This window comes from Leptonychotes weddellii, chromosome 6, assembly GCF_054177405.1.
Source record: "Leptonychotes weddellii isolate Sample4059 chromosome 6, ASM5417740v2, whole genome shotgun sequence".
Classification (NCBI taxonomy): Eukaryota; Metazoa; Chordata; class Mammalia; order Carnivora; family Phocidae; genus Leptonychotes; species Leptonychotes weddellii.
In genome coordinates this window covers 34,264,560-34,282,036 of record NC_138374.1, presented here as the reverse complement: position 1 = coordinate 34,282,036, position 17,477 = coordinate 34,264,560, and the positions used below count along the sequence as shown (strand labels likewise).

At 43.1% G+C, this 17,477-nt stretch overlaps 2 long non-coding RNA genes across 2 annotated transcripts in view; one reads left to right on the top strand and one right to left on the bottom strand.

Moving 5' to 3' along the window:
- Nucleotides 1-5,480, bottom strand: part of LOC145722177 (uncharacterized) — a 423,749-nt gene extending 418,269 nt beyond the window's left edge. The window contains exon 1 of the long non-coding RNA XR_014146268.1: nt 5,314-5,480. This is a non-coding gene — a long non-coding RNA (uncharacterized LOC145722177). The remainder of the gene's footprint in view (nt 1-5,313) is intronic.
- Nucleotides 5,481-5,532: 52 nt separating this feature from the next.
- LOC115944251 (uncharacterized) lies at nt 5,533-17,395 on the top strand. Its single transcript, XR_014146267.1, has 3 exons — nt 5,533-6,310; nt 6,437-6,506; nt 16,096-17,395. It is a non-coding gene; the product is annotated as an uncharacterized LOC115944251 (long non-coding RNA).
- The last annotated feature ends 82 nt before the right edge of the window (nt 17,396-17,477 follow it).

Sequence of the window (17,477 nt, the reverse complement as noted above, 5' to 3'; positions counted from 1 at the left end):
TGGACTCCTGTCTCACATTGAGGTCTTTCAACCATTTGGAGTCTATTTTTGTGTGTGATGTAAGGAAATGGTCCAGTTTCATTCTTCTGCATGTGGCTATCCAATTTTCCCAACACCATTTGTTGAAGAGACTGTCTTTTTTAATGGATGCAGATTTTTAAAAGCCTAAGAATAGTATGTTTTTCCAGCCAAAGGACAGGAAAGGGGCAGCCTTACAAGACAGAAAACTTTTAGATAATAAACATCTTGTTCCAGCCAAACTCTATGTAAAAAAAGTGTGACACCACCCCTACCCATATTAGCAAAGGTCTATAGCAAGCCTAGACTTACACCCTCTTCTAGGCTGGGACATGGCACAGCTCACCCTCCTATCAAGGTGCTATCATTGAAGGTCCAGTGGGGAACCTGACAGCCACCACAGTCCACTAGCATAAAACATCCCTGCCATTCCCGATCTCCAGACTGTCAACAGAGGCCAAGTGGAGAACTTGGACTTCCACCCTATCGGGCAGTAATGATATCACCTTCCTTTCCCTTGCCAGTGTGGCATCAGAGAAGAACTCCTAAAAACAGAAGATTTAGGGGATGCCTGGGTGGCTCAGTCAGTTGAGCGTAGTAGGGCTCTTGATTTTGGCTCAGGCCATGATCTCAAGAGTCCTGGCATCAAGTCCTGGAATGGGCTCTGCGCTCAGTGGGGAATCTATCTACTTGAAGATTCTCTCTCCTTCTCTCTCTGCCCCTCCCCACTGCTCTCTCTCTCTCTAAAATAAATCCGGGCACCTGGGTGGCTCAGTCGGTTAAGCATCTGCCTTCGGTGCAGGTCATGATCCCAGGGTCCTGGGATCAAGTCCCAAATCGGGCTCCCTGCTGGGTGGGGAGTCTGCTTCTCCCTATACCCCACCTTCCTGCTCATGCTCTCTCTCTCTCTCAAGTAAATAAATAAAATCTTTAAATAAATAAAAACAAAAATAAATAAATAAATCTTAAACAAAAAACCAGAAGATTTATTAAGAGCTTGAGCCTCAAAAAGCTCAAAATGTCCAGGATCCAATTTTAACGAAATGTCATACTAAGAGCAATGAAATAGCCACTTGAATGAGAAAAGAAAACCACTATCAACCCCAATATCTGCAATACCTAACAAGGATTTTATTTTATTTTATTTTTTAAAGATTTTATTTATTTATTTGACAGAGAGAGATAGCGAGAGCAGGAACACAAGCAGGGGGAGTGGGAGAGGGAGAAGCAGGCTTCCCACAGAGCAGGGAGCCCGATGCGGGGCTCGATCCCAGGAGCCTGGGATCATGACTCGAGCTGAAGGCAGGCGCTTAACGACTGAGCCACCCAGGCGCCCCCAAATATGTGGAAATTTAAATTAAAAATATAATACCATTTATGATAGCTCACCAAAATTAAAATACTTAGGTATCTAACAAATGTTACATAACAATACATAGGTAGGACCAGTATGCTAAAAACTACAAAATACTTATGAAAGAAATCCAAAAAGATTTAAGTAAATGAACGACATACTATATTCAGAGATTGGAAGACTCAACAGAGTACAGATAGATGTCAATTCTCTCCCAAAATGATATATAGGTTTAACATATTTCCTATCAAAATCCCAGCAATATTTTTATAAGATATAGACATTCTAAAATGTATATGGAAAGGCAAAGGAACAATAACCAAATAATTCTGAAAAAGATGAATAAAGTTGAACTCATTACACACAAGTTTAGAAATCAGCATAAAGTTGCAATGAAGACAATTAAGTATTGATGAAAGGATACTCAGATAAATCAGTTGAACAGAGAAGAGTCCAGATCTAGACCCACACAGATATGGCCACTTGATGTCTTGCGACAGGGGCATCTGGCTGGCTCAGTAGGTACATCTAGCATGTCCCTCTTCATCTCAGGAGTCCTCAGTTCAAGCCCCACATTGGGTGTAGAGATCATTAAAATTAAATAAAAAGGGGTGCTTGGCTGGCTCAGTCAGTTAAGGTTAAGTGTCTGACTCTTGGTTTTGGCTTGGGTGATGATTTCAGGGTCCTGGGATGGAGCCCCACGTTGAGCTCCACACTCAGGTTGGAGTCCGCTTGGGATTCTCTCCCTCTCCCTCTGCCCCTCCCCCACAACACACGCTCAGTGTGCTCTTTCTAAAATAAATAAATCTTCTCAAAAAATAAATAAATAGGGGCGCCCCTGGGTGGCTCAGTCAGTTAAGTGTCTGCCTTCGGCTCAGGTCATGATTCTGGGATGGAGCCCCACACATCGTGCTCCCTGCTCAGGGGGGAGCCTGCTTCTCCCTCTCTGTCTGCTGCTCCCCCTGCTTGAGCTCTCTCTCTCAGATAAATAAAATCTTTATTTAGGGGCACCTGGGTGGCTTAGCCGGTTAAGCGACTGCCTTCGGCTCAGGTCATGATCTCAGGGTCCTGGGATCGAGCCCTGCATCCGGCTCCCTGCTCGGTGGGAGTCTTGCTTCTCCCTCTCCCACTCCCCTTGCTTGTTTCCCTCTCTCACTGTCTTTCTCTGTCAAATAAATAAAATCTTAAAAAAAAAATCTTCATTTAAAAAATAAATAATTTTTTAAAATAATGATTTCTTACAATGGAGCAAAGGCAATTTAGTAGAGGAAGTAGTCTTCAACAAATGGTGCTGGAACAGTTGTATATCCATTTTTCTGCCTATCTCTGGATATAAAGGGAAAAAAGATGTGGTGCCTAGCTGGCTCAGTCAGTAAAGCATGTGACTCTTGATCTTGGGGCCGTGAGTTCAAGTGAGTTCAAGGCCCACACGTGGCATAGAGTTTACTTAAATTTTTTTTAAAAGTACTTTTTTAATTAAAAAAAGAGAAAATAAATAAATTTAAAAATTTTTTAAAAGAGAAACTTGATCTAAATCTCATACCTCATTAAAAAAAACTCAAAATGAAATTTATATGTAAAATGGAAAATTGTAACACTTTTAAAAGAAAATATAGGTGGAAAATCTTCAAGACCTAGTGCTATGTTAACAGTTAGAATACTAAAAGCAAGGGCGCCTGGGTGGCTCAGTTGGTTAAGCGACTGCCTTCGGCTCAGGTCATGATCCTGGAGTCCCGGGATTGAGTCCTGCATCGGGCTCCCTGCTCGGCAGGGAGCCTGCTTCTCCCTCTGACCCTCCCCCCTCTCATGTGCTCTCTGTCTCTCTCATTCTCTCTGTCTCAAAAAAAAAAAAAAAAATACTAAAAGCAAGATCCATAAAAGAAAAAGTTGAGAATCTTGACTTCATCAAAATTAAAATCTTTTTTGCTCTGCAGCACTGTTAGGAGAAGATAAACTACAAATTGAAAGAAAATTTTGTAAATCACGCATTTGAACCTGTATTTAGTGATCTATTGATTTATTTATTTATAAAGATTTATTTATTTGAGAGAGCAGGAGCAGAGTGAAGAGGCAGAGGGAGAGGGAGAAGCAGGCTCCCCGCTGAGCAGGGAGCCTGATGGGGGGTTTGATCCCAGGACTCTGGGATCATGACCTGAGCTGAAGGCAGATGCTTAACCAACTGGAACCACCTGGTGCCCCTGGACCTATATTAAGATAGAATAAGGACTGTCAAAACTCAACAGAAAGGAAACAGCTCAATTTTTAAAATGGGAAAAACACTTGTCCAGATATTTACAAAGGGATATAAGGATGACAAATAAGCTCATGAAAAGATAATCAACATTATTAGCTATTAGAGACATGCAAATTAAAGTCATAATAATATATGGCCATATACTCCATTAAGATGGCTAAAAAATATTTTAAGTTTTTAAAATTGACAATATCAAGTACTAGTGAAGATGTAAAGCAACTGGAACTCTCATGCATTGCTAATGGGAATGCAAAATGGTACAGACACTCTGGAAAAGTTTGGTAATTGCTTACAAAATTAAATATTTACTCACTCTCTAATCTAGCAATCCCACTGGCTTTAGGAGGTAAACTGGCACAACTGTTTTCCAAAGTATCTTTACGTGATGAAGTTAAATGTGGGCAAATCCTATAACCCAAGAATTCCACTGTAGGTATAATCTAAAGTAAGTCTGGCACATCTAACATAGTTTTGGAACATAGGTGAGGTTTGGTGGGGTGAGCTCCAGAGCTGAGGACCAAGAAAGAATTCTTGAGATAAGGGAAGTTCTAAAGGATCTTCATATGCTAAAGAACACAGGATACCAGCGACCTCGCTATTTTCAAACCAAGATTGTTTTTCCCTCTAGCAAGTCATTAACATTAAAAGAGTTGGGAGCTTCCTGGAGGAAGGTTATACTCTGCCTGTCTTAAGTATTTGTCAATGGGCTGCAGGTTATATGGACATTTAATTTTATCTACATTTCCTTCTGCCTTTGTTCCCACATCACTGGTGCCCCAGAAGTCACGTGCTGGTTCAAAGCACCACTGTTTATAGTAACCCAAACTGGAAACAACCTATATGTCCTTTAACAGAATAGTGGAGTGTTGCTTGCTTATTAAATGGAATACTGTAAAACAGCAAAAAATATTATAGCTTTATGCTTGGTCTTAGAATAATCCTGTGAAGACAACAGACAAGGCTAATTAACAAAAGAAAGGCACTGAAGAAAACAGTGTTTTATAATATATTATAATATATATATATATACATATATATATATACAGCAGGAAGCAGCAAAGCCTGACCAAGAGGCAAAGGAAATCAATGAGGAAATATTTCAGACTGAAGTGTTCAAATTTAGTGAAGCAGATAAAGGAAGACCACAGAGAGGAAATGCAGATAGAAGAGGAAGAAGTAAAATTTCTGGAGAAGAAAAGTTCAAAGGCTTGAAAATATTTCCTCAGGGAGGCAGGAAATGGGGCTATAGAGAGAAGAAAGTTTTTGAGTAATAAAGCCTTGTGCAAGTTTGTGACTCTTGAATATGTGAAAGTACTGCCTTTAATTAATTAAGAGCCTCCACCCTCCCCACCCCCCGCCACGTCTCACTACCCTTAAAGGTGTCCCTCAGGCTGGCGCAGACGTCGCAGACCTGCAGGTCCTGGGATGCCCACCGTCTAGGACTCCCCCGACATCCCTGGCCTAAGGAAGGGATTCCTCAAACTCGGTCCCTCTGGATCCCCTTGTCTTCATCTCCCCAGATGGACTAGCGATTCCCTCACTTGGCTCCCTCTACAACGAAACCCCACCGCCCAACATACACTCCAAATCTCAGTCCCGCTGTCCCCACCCCCAGAGGGCCAAGTTCCCGGTCGGTCCCAATTGTGCGGCCCTCAGCCTCAGACCCGCCGCCCGTCCCGCCCCTCACCTCGGGCTCCGAGTCTCCACGCTCCTGCTCTTCACATCCGGCACCTCGATCGTCCTTCTGAGCACCCAGAGGAGGGTGGAACGCGGGGAACTTGGCAGTTGTAGGGGAGGCCGTTAAGGCTTATTTGCCATCACCATGGAAACCCCTGGCAGCGCGCCCTGGGCGGGGCCTCCGAGGGGCGGGGTCTGGTGCGCGGCAGGCCCGAGTGCACAACTCCCGCCCGTCGGGCGTACGCGGCGTTAACCTCAGCCCCGCTGCTCGGGGTTTGCCCGATTCCCGCTCGGCCCTGCACCCCAGCACCCAGGAGCAACAGCCCCAGGAGCGACAGACCCGGGAGCCCGCGCCCCCGCCGTCATCACTAGCCTGTTTCCCCGCGGAACCCCACCTTCTCCAGGAAGACGGGGCTGGAAGGACGCATGGAGTGCGGCGGGGCGGACCCTCAGTGACCCGCTCGGGTGGCGAGGCGGCGAGGGCACCATTGTGACGCGCCCGGCTCCGAGCGGAAATTGGTCAGCCAAGCGTGTGGGGGAGCCGGGGCCCGCGGAGGGGGGCCGGAGGGGAGCGGTGCGGCAGAGCGTTCCTGAGCCCCTGAAGGGGCAGACTGAAAAGCACCCCAAACATTGAGCCCAAAAGACGCCTAGATCGAAGACCACCGTGAGAGGAGAAAAAGGGAGTCATTTCCTGCCGAGGGAGAAAGGGAACCGAGAACAGCGGAGACATAAAGGCGGCTCCAAGGGCAGAGTTTGAGGAGCGGGCGCAGGCTGTGCTCCCAGCTCTTGGGTCGCTACTCCGCGTTGTCGCGTAGCTTCACCTGGCTCCCGGTTCCCCCGGAGGGCAGGGCTTTGGCCTCAGGCCTGGTTCTGGGAGACGAAGTGCCGGGGCCGAGATGTTCATTGCGGGAGAAACGCGCCAGTTCGATGTCATTTGAGTTCCTGCTACATCCAGGCCACCCGTGTTTTTTGCTCGAAATGAGACAGACTGAACTTGTCAGCCCTTGGTGAGGAGTTGTTTGTTAAGCACATGTACACATTTGGAATTAGCAGTATCGGGGACCAAAGTTGTCATTTCTGTACCAAAAGCTGCTAAGCAGTCTTCTGTTGCTTTCTGTCTTAATTACGATCAGGTGCAGCACTAAGAAAAGCAGCTCTGAGAGCCACGGTTGGTAGCCGGCCTGGATGCCCTCCCTGATGAACGTAAGCAATGTCCCATTCCTCCTGCTTTCTAGATAAAAATTAAGCTAGTCCCTGAATTGCCCCTGCTTTCTGACAGCACCAGAACAGAACCTGTTTCCTTGGACCCTCCCCCAAATCACCTAACAGAAGCCCATATACTATAATGAACCCTCTTTAACACCCCCGTCCTGAGACTCCCCATGGTTTGAGGTCTCCCTCAGTACAGCCGCTAATAACCCTTCATTGTTTGACCGTAACTATGTCTGGGTAGTCTTTGGTGGGCATCACCAGTATGAATAAACACTATTTCAGAATTATAAGTAAGCATACACACAAAAATAAAACCTTACAGTCTATACCAAGAAATAAAAACATTAACGTGAATGGTAAAATGGGGCGAGATCTTGGTATATAAAAAGCTTGCATGCTAAATGCAATGTGGCATATGTGTTGGGTCCTAGAACAGTAGAAAGACATTAATGGTAAAATTAGGGCGCCTGGGTGGCTCAGATGGTTAAGCGTCTGCTTTCGGCTCAGGTCATGATCCCAGGGTCCTGGGATCGAGTCCCACATCGGGCTCCCGGCTCAGCGGGGAGCCTGTTTCTCCCTCTGACCCTCGCCCCTCTCATGCTGTTTCTCGCTCGCTCTCTAAAAAATAAAATCTTTAAAAAAAAAAAAAAAAGACATTAATGGTAAAATCAGATTAAAGTCTATAGTTTAAGAGTATTCTACCAATGTGAATTTAATTTTTTTTTTTTAAAGATTTTATTTATTTGAGAGATTGAGAGCATGCACAAGCAGGGGCAGGGGTAAAGGGAGAGGGAGAAACAGACTCCCTGCTGAACAGGGAGGCCATGCAAGACTCAATCCCAGGACCCTGGGATCATGATCTGAACCAAAGGCAGACACTTAAACGACTGAGCCACCCAGGTACCCCCAATGTGAATTTCTTAGTTTTGACAAATGTGCCATGGTTATATCAGACATTAAATATAGGAAAAACAGTAAAGGGTATGCAGGTATTCCCTGTACTATCTTTGCAACTTCTCTGTAGATTTAAAATGATCCCAAAATAAAAATTTTATTTAAAAAAAAAACTATGAATTGGGGCACCTGGGTGGCTCGGGCAGCTAAGCCTATGGTTAAGCGTCCAACTCATGGTTTTGGCTCAGGTCATGATCTCAGGGTCCTGGGATCCAGCCCAGAGTTGGGCTCCACGCTCAGCCAGGAGTTGGCTTGAGGATTCTCTCTCCCTCCCCCTCAGTTCTTCACTTGAGCCTGTGCTCTCTCTCTCTCTCACATAAATAAATCTTAAAAAAAAAATTATGAACAATTATCCTTTTTGCATTGGAGTGGTAGTGATGGGTGTTATATCTTGAGTGACCCCGGTATGAGGGGCAAATACAGTCACAACAACAGCTCTTCTGTCTCAGTTCTAGCTTTTGGTTCTTCCACCCCAACATGACAGGGTTTCTTCCTGGGTCCCCGCACACCCCTCTGTCATGTAGCCATCAGTCACTAAAAGTGACTACACCTGGTCAAGGTACTGCCCCACTACTTTATTGTTACAGGGAAGTAAGTCAGTCCAGGATTTCAGACTGCTTTCAGAGTGGAAATAAGCTGTAAGTGGTTAAGAACCACAAACGTACAGAAGTTTTTTCAAGGCAGCATTGTCAAATTAAAGAAGGAGGAAACTACCTCTTTTACTCTGCAAACACATTAACATATCCCCTGAGCTTTCCTTGGGGAGGTGTTATATGCAGCCCCCAGCCTTCACCCCAGGCACAGGAGTTTATTGACTCTGTAATGGAAGGCATATGGCTATGATACACCAACAAAACATAGAAAATAGGATACCAAAACTGAACACTGATAGTCACTGGGGAAATAGGTAGAACAGCCTGGCTTTTTGTGATAACTGAATAGAAATTTTCATTCAAGGGTGCCTGGGTGGCACAGTTGTTTAAGCATGGGACTCTTGGTTTTGGCTCAGGTCTGGATCTCAGGGTCCTAACATCAAGCCCCTCGCTCAGCACAGAGTCTGCTAAAGTTTCTCTCTCCCTATCCCTCTGCCCCTCGTCGCCTCGTGCTTTCTCTCTCTCAAATAAATCTTGAAAAAAAAAGGAGAGGGAGTTTCATTCAGGGACTCCTCCTGTAGTAAAAGAAAGATAGATGTAAATATTAAGGGCATAAGATGTAAATATTAAAACAATTGGGGGGTGGTTTCCTGGGTGGCTTAGTCGGTTAAATGTCTGCCTTCAGCTCAGGTCATGATTTCTGGATCCTGGGATGAGCCCTGCATCAAGCTCCCTGCTCAGCGGGGAGTCTGCTTCTCCTCCCCCTCCCTCTGTGCTCTCCCTCTCTTGCTCTCTCTCACTCTCTCAAATAAATAAAATCTTTAAAAAAAATTTTTTTTAAAACAATTGGGACCCTAGGGAGGAGTTTATCTTCTGGAATCTGGTGATTTTCACTATGTTTGAGTGGAGGCTATCTCTATAGTAGTGCTGTCCAGTAGAAATAGAATGTGAGCCATATATGTAATTTAAAATTTTTCTAGGAGCCACATTTACAAAAGTAGGAAGAAATAGGTTAAATTAATTTTATGTTTTTACATATCCAAAATATTGATATGTAATCAATATATAAAATTATCAATGAAACAGTTTATATTATTTTTTACTGGATTAAATCTTTGAAAGCTGGTGTGTATTTTCTACTGAACAGCACATCTGAATACAGATGTTAAATTTTTATTGGGAATAACTAAAGTATATATATATTTTTTTTTTTTTTAAAGATTTTTTATTTATTTGAGAGAGAGAGAATGAGAGAGAGCACATGAGTGGGGAGGGGCAGAGGGAGAAGCAGACTCCCCGCCCAGCAGGGAGCCCGATGCGGGACTCGATCCAGGGACTCCAGGATCATGACCTGAGCCGAACGCAGTCGCTTAACCAACTGAGCCACCCAGGCGCCCCTAAAGTGTATTTATATTTTGTAAAATTTACAGTTAAAAAAGTAGATTCACATATCCATGTTGTTCCAAACATAGTTAAAAGTTTTCCAGTAACTGAATTATCAGTATTTAAATTTAAATTAAGGCAAGCATGTGAAGAAATTGGAACTCTTTTTTTTTTTTAAGATTTTATTTATTTATTTGACAGAGAGAGACACAGTGAAAGAGGGAACACAAGCAGGGGGAGTGGGAAAGGGAGAAGCAGGCTCTCCGCTGAGCAGGGAGCCCGATGCTGGGCTCGATCTCAGACCCTGGGATCATGACCTGAGCCGAAGGCAGACGCTTAATGACTGAGCCACTCAGGCGCCCCAGAAGTTGGAACTCTTGTGTGTTGCTGGCAGGAATGCAAGATGGTGCAGCCACTATGGAAAACAGTATGGTAAATACTCAATAAAAAAGAATTACCATATGATCCAGCAATTACATTTCTGGATATACTCAAAATAATTGAAAGTAAGGTCTGAAAGCTATCTGTACACCAATGTTCATAGCCGCATTTTTTACAATAGTCAAAAGGTGGAAGCAACCTAGTTCACTGAGAAGGAAGAGAAGGAAATTGTGGCGCGCCTGGGTGGCTCCGTCAGCTAAGAGTCCAACTCTTGATTTTGGCTCAGGTCATGATCTCAGGGTCCTGAGATTGAGCCCTGCATCCAGGCTCAGCGGATTCTCTCTGTCTTCCTCCCTCTGCCCCCTCCCCTGCTTGTGCTCGCCCTTAAAAAAAAAAAAAAAAAAAGAGAGAAGGAAATTTCAAGACATGCTACTACATGGATGAAACGAGGACATCATGCTGAATGAAATAAGCCAGTCACAAAAAGACAAATACTACATGATTCCACATACATGAGGTATCAAAAGTACTGAGATTCATAGCGCCAGAAAGAAGACTGGTGATGTTGCCAGGGACTGTGGGGAGGCAGGAAATGGGGAATTGTTTAATATGTATAGAGTTTCAGGGGCGCCTGGGTGGCTCAGTCGTTAAGCCTGAGCCCCACATCGGGCTCCTTGCTTGGTGGGAAGCCTGCTTCTCCCTCTCCCACTCCCCCTGCATGTGTCCCCTCGCTGTGTCTCTCTGTGTCAAATAAATAAATAAGATCTTTTAAAAAAAAATACAGAGTTTCAGGCTTTCAAGACAAAAAGACTGTGGAGATCGCATGAACAACATTGCATGTACTTAACACTACTGATTTTATTTTTTTTAATGTTTTTATTTTTTAAAGATTTTATTCATTTATTTGACAGAGAGAGAGAGTACAAGCAGGGGGAGCAGAAGGGAGAGGGAGAAGTAGGCTCCCGCTGAGCAGAGAGCTGGACTCATGGTTCAATCCCAGGACCCTGGGACCATAGAGCTGAGCTGAAGGCAGACGCCCAACTGACTGGGCCACCCAGGTGCCCCAACACTACTGATTTTAGAAAATGGTTAAGATGGTCAACTTTATGTTGTATATTTTACTACAATTAAAATAAAAAGTCAGGGGTGCCTGGGTGGCTCATTCATTTAAGTGTCCAACTCTTGATTTCAGCCCAGATCATGATCTCAGGGTCTTGAGATTAAGGGTTGTAAGATTGAGCCGCACATTGGGCTCTGCACTGAGCGCGGAGTCAGTTCGGGATTCTCTCTCCCTCTGCTCTTCCCCCGCCATATCCCCCCCACCCCCAGTAAGTAAATAAATTATTATTTTTTTAAAGTCAGGGGCACCTGGCTGCCTCAGTCGGTAGAGCATGTGACTTTTGATCTTGGGGTCATAAGTTTAAGCCTCACATTGGGTGTAGAGATTGCTTTAAAAAATAAAAAAAGTTATTAAAAAGTCAGGTCCTCTGTCCCACTAGCCACATTTCAAGTGCTCAACAGCCCTGTGTGGCCAAATGGACCCCTTATCACACAGTGCAGCTTTAGACTAAGAAAGGAGGAACTGAAATGCCACTATCTTCAACTGTCACTTTGAAAGGGCTTCTCTGGCTTTGTCTCTGCTCTAAGCCACCAGCTTTCTTCACTCTGCCAGGAGGGCTAGAACCTGTTACCTAAGTCTTGCCCCTTGGAAGTACTCATACTAATGACTTCAGAATAAGGTTTGGCTTCCCTTTTTTTTTTTTTTTTTTTTAAAGATTTTATTTATTTGACAGAGACACAGTGAGAGAGGGAACACAAGCAGGGGGAGTGGGAGAGGGAGAAGCAGGCTTCCCACTGAGCAGGGAGCCCGATGCGGGGCTCGATCCCAGGACTCTGGGATCATGACCTGAGCAGAAGGCAGACGCTTAACGACTGAGCCACCCAGGTGCCCCAAGCTTCGGCTTCCTTTAGGGAGTTTCACTTGAATACAGAGGGCTGGGCAGCCTTCAAATTGTTAGCCATCTACTTTGACTCTGTGTAATATTCTCAAAGGGAGGCACAAGAGACTTCCTCTAACTCCAGTTGTCACCCCGTGAAAGTTTATTCCAAAATGGATTGTTTAACATTGAAATCACTGTGATCCAATGAATAATATTTGAAAGCAATTTTTATACAGTCTTACTTGTGAATAGCACAGAGATTTGACAGGGACAGAAAGAAGAGTGAAGGAGCTGTATGAGGCATCATCAAGGTTTGCTCTTGACTTTCCCTCTAGGGCTTAACTGCGATTTACTTTTATTTACAGTTCTTAGTACACTTTAGATTTCCTATCAGGTGCTCAATATATATTTTAGACAAAGATTAGAATTTTTTTATTTTTAAGTTTGTTTGTTTTTTGAGAGAGAGCGTGAGCGGAGCTGGGGTAGGGGGGGAGATGCAGAGAGAGAAAAGGGAGAGAATCTTAAGCAGGCTCTGTGCCCAGCATGGAGCTGGATGCAGGGCTCAATCTCATGACACTGAGATCATGACCTGAGCTGAATGGACACTTAACTGACTGAGCCACCCAAGCGCCCCTAGAGTTGTTTTTATAGTAATCATTGTATTTTATTAGTGTGATTTAATTTTTTCTATTCTCAAGGTCTTTTTAGTTAACTTTTGGCTCCTGAGAATTTGTATTCTTTTCTGAGAAGGCATAATATATAATAAGCCTGATAAGACACACATGATGCCTTCTCAGAAAAGAATGAAAATCCCTTGGCTTGGTGGTAAGCTCTCTAAATGCAAAGACGTAACAATTTAATTCTCTTTGTCTTCCATACCATTAAGCATAGGGCTCAAATAAGTTCTCAGTAAGTATTTGCTGATGGCCAGAAATGCTTTTTCTATAGGTGTTAATTTGTTTTTAAGTGGCATTATCCAGTTTTATTTAATAAGGGTTAAATGTCTTTGTTGCTCACCAGTAATCAAGGGCAGGCACCAAGTTTAGCTTAGTCACTGAGTATCCAGGACAGCTGGAATGGTCTCCTGCCTGAAGGAAGGACTCAAGTAGTATTGAATAGATAAGTAAATGAAAGCTAGCTACTTTTTAAAGTGAACTGCTTTAAAATGAGTAGACGTGGCGCCTGGCTGGCTCAAGTCAGTAGAGCATGCGACTCTTGATCTTGGGGTTGGGAGTTCAAACCCCACATTGGGCGGAGAGATTACTAAAAAAAAAAAAACCACCAAAAAGACACATCCACACAAACAAAAAAAGAAAACAAAAAATAAAGTTGTACCTTATGGGGCGCCTGGTTGACTCAGTCGGTAGAGCATGTGACTCTTGATCTCTGGGTTGTAAATTTAAGCCCCACATTGGGTGTAGAGATTACTTAAAAATAAAATCTTTTAAAAAAAATAATAATAAAATGAGTAGGTAATTGTATTTCTTAATCCTTAAGAAGAACTCTCACGTATTTTAAGCGTTAAAAAATACAGCAAAAGTTAGGTTTTTGACATCCTCTCAGATTTTATAAACATAAAGCCACATTTAAAGGGCACAATTGCCTGAATACATTCAGCACCAGGAAGAGTCATGCTCACAGGAGCTCAGCCATAGAAATGGAGGTCTCCGTCAGTTGTGGTGAAGACGAATGAAAACCAACTTTGTGACTCTTAAGTCAGCCAACATCCTAATAGGAAATGAAGAGTTTATAGTTCACATTTTCAGGAAATGCCAAAATGTTTTTCATTGCATTTATAGATTTCAGTAGATGTATTTATAGATTCAATATTCATGTCTGCATTGTAGATGGAGTCAGGTTACCCTCTCACTTAGGAGATAATAGGAAGGTCTTTACCAATGTTAACTTGTTGGTTGTCAATTAGCAGGACTCAGACTGGCCAGGACAGAAGAGAGTCACTTACTGTGATACACATCTGTTATTTAGTGATTTTTGGCCTGAAGAGCTAGCAGTGAAGTTTATATTTTATGCATTTACAGTTGATTCACTGTTGTAACTAAAATTGGAACCATGTTGTTAGGGGACTGACATGTAACTAAACCATGGTGAGTGTAATTTGTGTATAAGGGAACCCTTCAAAGTGAGGTCTGGCTATGTCCAGGTACAATCTAGTAGAGAGTTTAGGAGGAACATAGACTTGAGGTTTTGATAGACTGGTTTAAATTCAGGATAACCACTGTCAACCTTTTAAAAGAAAAAGGTAAGCAATTCGGCCGGTAAAATCAAGTTTATTTGGGAATGGCAGAAGAATGGCAATTTGGGACAAGCACACTATGGCAAACCATAGGCAAGTACAGAGAACAATGGAGGAGAGCATCCTTTTATAGTGGAAAGAAGGAAGTTGGGAGGAGGTTTATTGAACAAAAGTCCATTGGAGGAAAATGAGAGTTCATTGGCTGCAGGCAAAGCGGTGGTGGCCTTTCATTGGTTGTTGAGTTGAAAGGAAATCTTCCTTCCTGCTGGGTTTTGCAAGCTGTGTGAGCCCTCCTTCATGGCTTCCTGACTAATTCTGAGTTAGGTTTCCTTAACACGTTTTCACATCTTAGACAAGTCCCTCACCTGTCAAACTAAGGTAAAACTATCCCATGTCTCAGGTTACTGTGAGAAGTAGTGATCCCATCAAGATCTTGTTTCACACAGCACTGGGCAGATGCCTGCCAGGCTTGGGAGCAGTAGTAGTAGCAGAAATAGAACCGAAATTTTCCATCGACAATTCCAAAATTACTTTTACATTCTTATTGTATTTAAACAGGGAGATAAAATACTTTATGGAAGCATATCTATTCACCCTTCTTGCAGTCTGAAACCTCTTAAGACTACTTAAGGTGTCCAGTTTTGAGGGGGTGGGGAAGGAAGTTACAATGTCTAGAGGAAGGTACCAGGGAGAAGGTGGAATTGGGGTGTTAGGTGAGGAAAGGGATGGGGTTTTGTGCAATGATCTGTGTTTCTCTGAGTCACATGTACATGGTATCTTTATTATTTGGTTTGCAAGAATCTCCAGAACATTAGCCAGTTTGTTAACAAGTACAAGAATAGGGGCGCCTGGGTGGCTTAGTCGGTTGAGCATCCGACTCTTGATTTTACCTCAGGTCATGATCTCAGGGTCCTGGGATCAAGCCCCTCGTTGGTGGGGGGGGGCCTGCACTCAGTGGGGAGTCGGCTTGAGAATTTTCTCCCTCTCCCTCTGCCCCGCCTCCTGCTTGCACTCTCTAAAATAAATAAATCTTAAAAAACAAAAACAAGTGCAAGAATAAATACATTCCAGGGTCCCCTGGCTGGCTCAGTCAGTAGAGCATGGGACCCTTAATCTCAGAGTCATGAGTTCTAGCCCCATGTTGGGTGTAAGGATTACTTTAAAAAAAAGAGAGAGAGAATAAATACATTCCAGTAACAAGTAACATATTATCTTTTTGATATCTGTAATTTTTTCTATACCACTGTTTTTTTTTTTTTTTTAAAGATTATTTATTTATTTATATTTGACAGAGAGAGAGACAGCTAGCTAGAGAGGGAACACAAGCAGGGGGAGTGGGAGAGGGAGAAGCAGGCCCCCTGCTGAGCAGGGAGCCCGATGCGAGGCTCAATCCCAGGACCCCAAGATCACGACCCGAGCCGAAGGCAGCCACTTAACCAACTGAGCTACCCAGGCGCCCCATCACTGTTCTTTTCTAAGAGTGTATATATGGAAGTATATATATATAATGGTTGGTGAGTCATAGGCATTAAGGATAACAAGGTAAATGACTCATAGTCTTTATTAATATTTTATTCCTAGTGCCTATAAAATGGTCATTGAGGAAGCATAAGAACTTTCTCTCTGATGAGAGGATTGTTCCTCAGATTCTGGTGGTAGTCAATGAAATTAACATTGATATTAGGCAGTTAAGACCTGTAAAAGCAAAGAGAGACAACTTGTTTCAGGAGGGCACCCAGATGACCTACAAGTGAAATTGCTACAACGAAGCCCCTATGTTTGGAGTGTGATGCTTGCTCAGCGCTTTGAGATGATCTCTGATGCTTGCAACCTTGACAAAATATAGACTTTGGTTAAGAAAGGCCTGAGAGTTCTCCCTACTACCTTTTTTTTTTTGTAACTGAAATGTGGCCTCAAGTGTTTTTGGGTCCATGCATTTTCCCATTGACATAGGAAAAAATACACAAGAAAGGTCTTTCCTGGCACCAAGGAACAAAGCCCACTGAATTTGGGAAACGTAACTCTTGATCAGTGATGCTTTTATTTTATTTATTTATTTATTTATTTTTGATCAGTGATGCTTTTAGAGACAGATCTTGACCAAAAGGGAGAAATGTGAAAATTAATAAAGGAAACCTGAACTAAAATTGGAATTGGGAAGACTTCTAGAGGAAGCTCTCATCCCCTACCACTAGTCAGTTATCCCAAACAGGAAGAGAGGTGCCTTGCATATCCAACTGGAAGGTGTCACTACTTTACTACCCTCCAAGGAGCAAGGAAAATGTTCTTCTGCCCAGCAACAAGCCCAACCAATGGAAAACGCTACAGCTCAGCCAATGAAAAGCCATTGTCACCCTGAACTCTTACTTTCCTCCAATGAACTTTCATTCTTCCTTTGCCAGTGACTTCCTTGCCCAACCCTCCTTTCTATAACAGCCTTCCATTTTGTAGAACTCCTTGGAGTATCTCTCTGCTTGATGAGATACTGCTTGATTCATGAATGACTTAATAAAGCCAATTTAATCTTCAGATTTACTTTTTGTTTTTTTAACAGGAGAAACCATGAAGAAAGGACAAAGGGCAGGAATAATTGCAGTAGGTGGTTATCCCAATATTCAGAAGAGGGGGAGCATGAAGGAAGCCTTGTTAACACTTTTAGGTACATCCTTGTAGAAATTTTTAATGTATGTAGATATATATTGCACATTTGATGTAAATACCAAAATACATCATTTTAGGAAAATGTACACAAGACCACTCTTTTTAAAAAAAAAAAAGATTTCTGCTAGGAGCGCCTGGGTGGCTCAGTTGGTTAAGCGTCTAACTCTTGATTTCGGCTCAGGTCATTATCTCAGGGTCGTGAGATTGAGGCCTGTGTCAGGGGCTCTGTACCGGGCATGCCACATGTCAGGAAAGCAGCAGAGTTAACTGCTTGTCAGATCAGGTGATTTATCTTTCCCAGTATATTAAGCAGGAGGGCACTAAGAACTCAGCCATGTCATTAAGTACCCATCTATTGTACTATAGCACAAGTAAAAATTTTGAGTGGCCTTCCATATCTATCAAGGTTCACAAAGAGAGGAACAGTACCAACAGGTAATGTGTATATATAATTTGTTACAGGGATTTGATACAGTACTCCCCATTGACTTTCCGGGGATTAAATATTTCATCATTCAAAAACTGTATTACAGTACTTGCTTTTTAAAGAGTTGAAAAGCACCTCATGGGGTGCCTGGGTGGCTCAGTCAGTTAAGTGTCTGCCTTTGGTTCAGGTCGTGATCCCAGGGTCCTGGGTCGGGGCTCCCTGCTCAGTGGGGAGTCTGCTTCTCCCTCTGCCCCTGCCCCTGCTCATGCTCTCTCTCACACACTCTCTCTCAAATTAAAAAAAAAAAAAACTTTTTTTTTTAAAGATTTTATTTATTTGACAGAGAGAGAGATAGCAAGAGCAGGAACA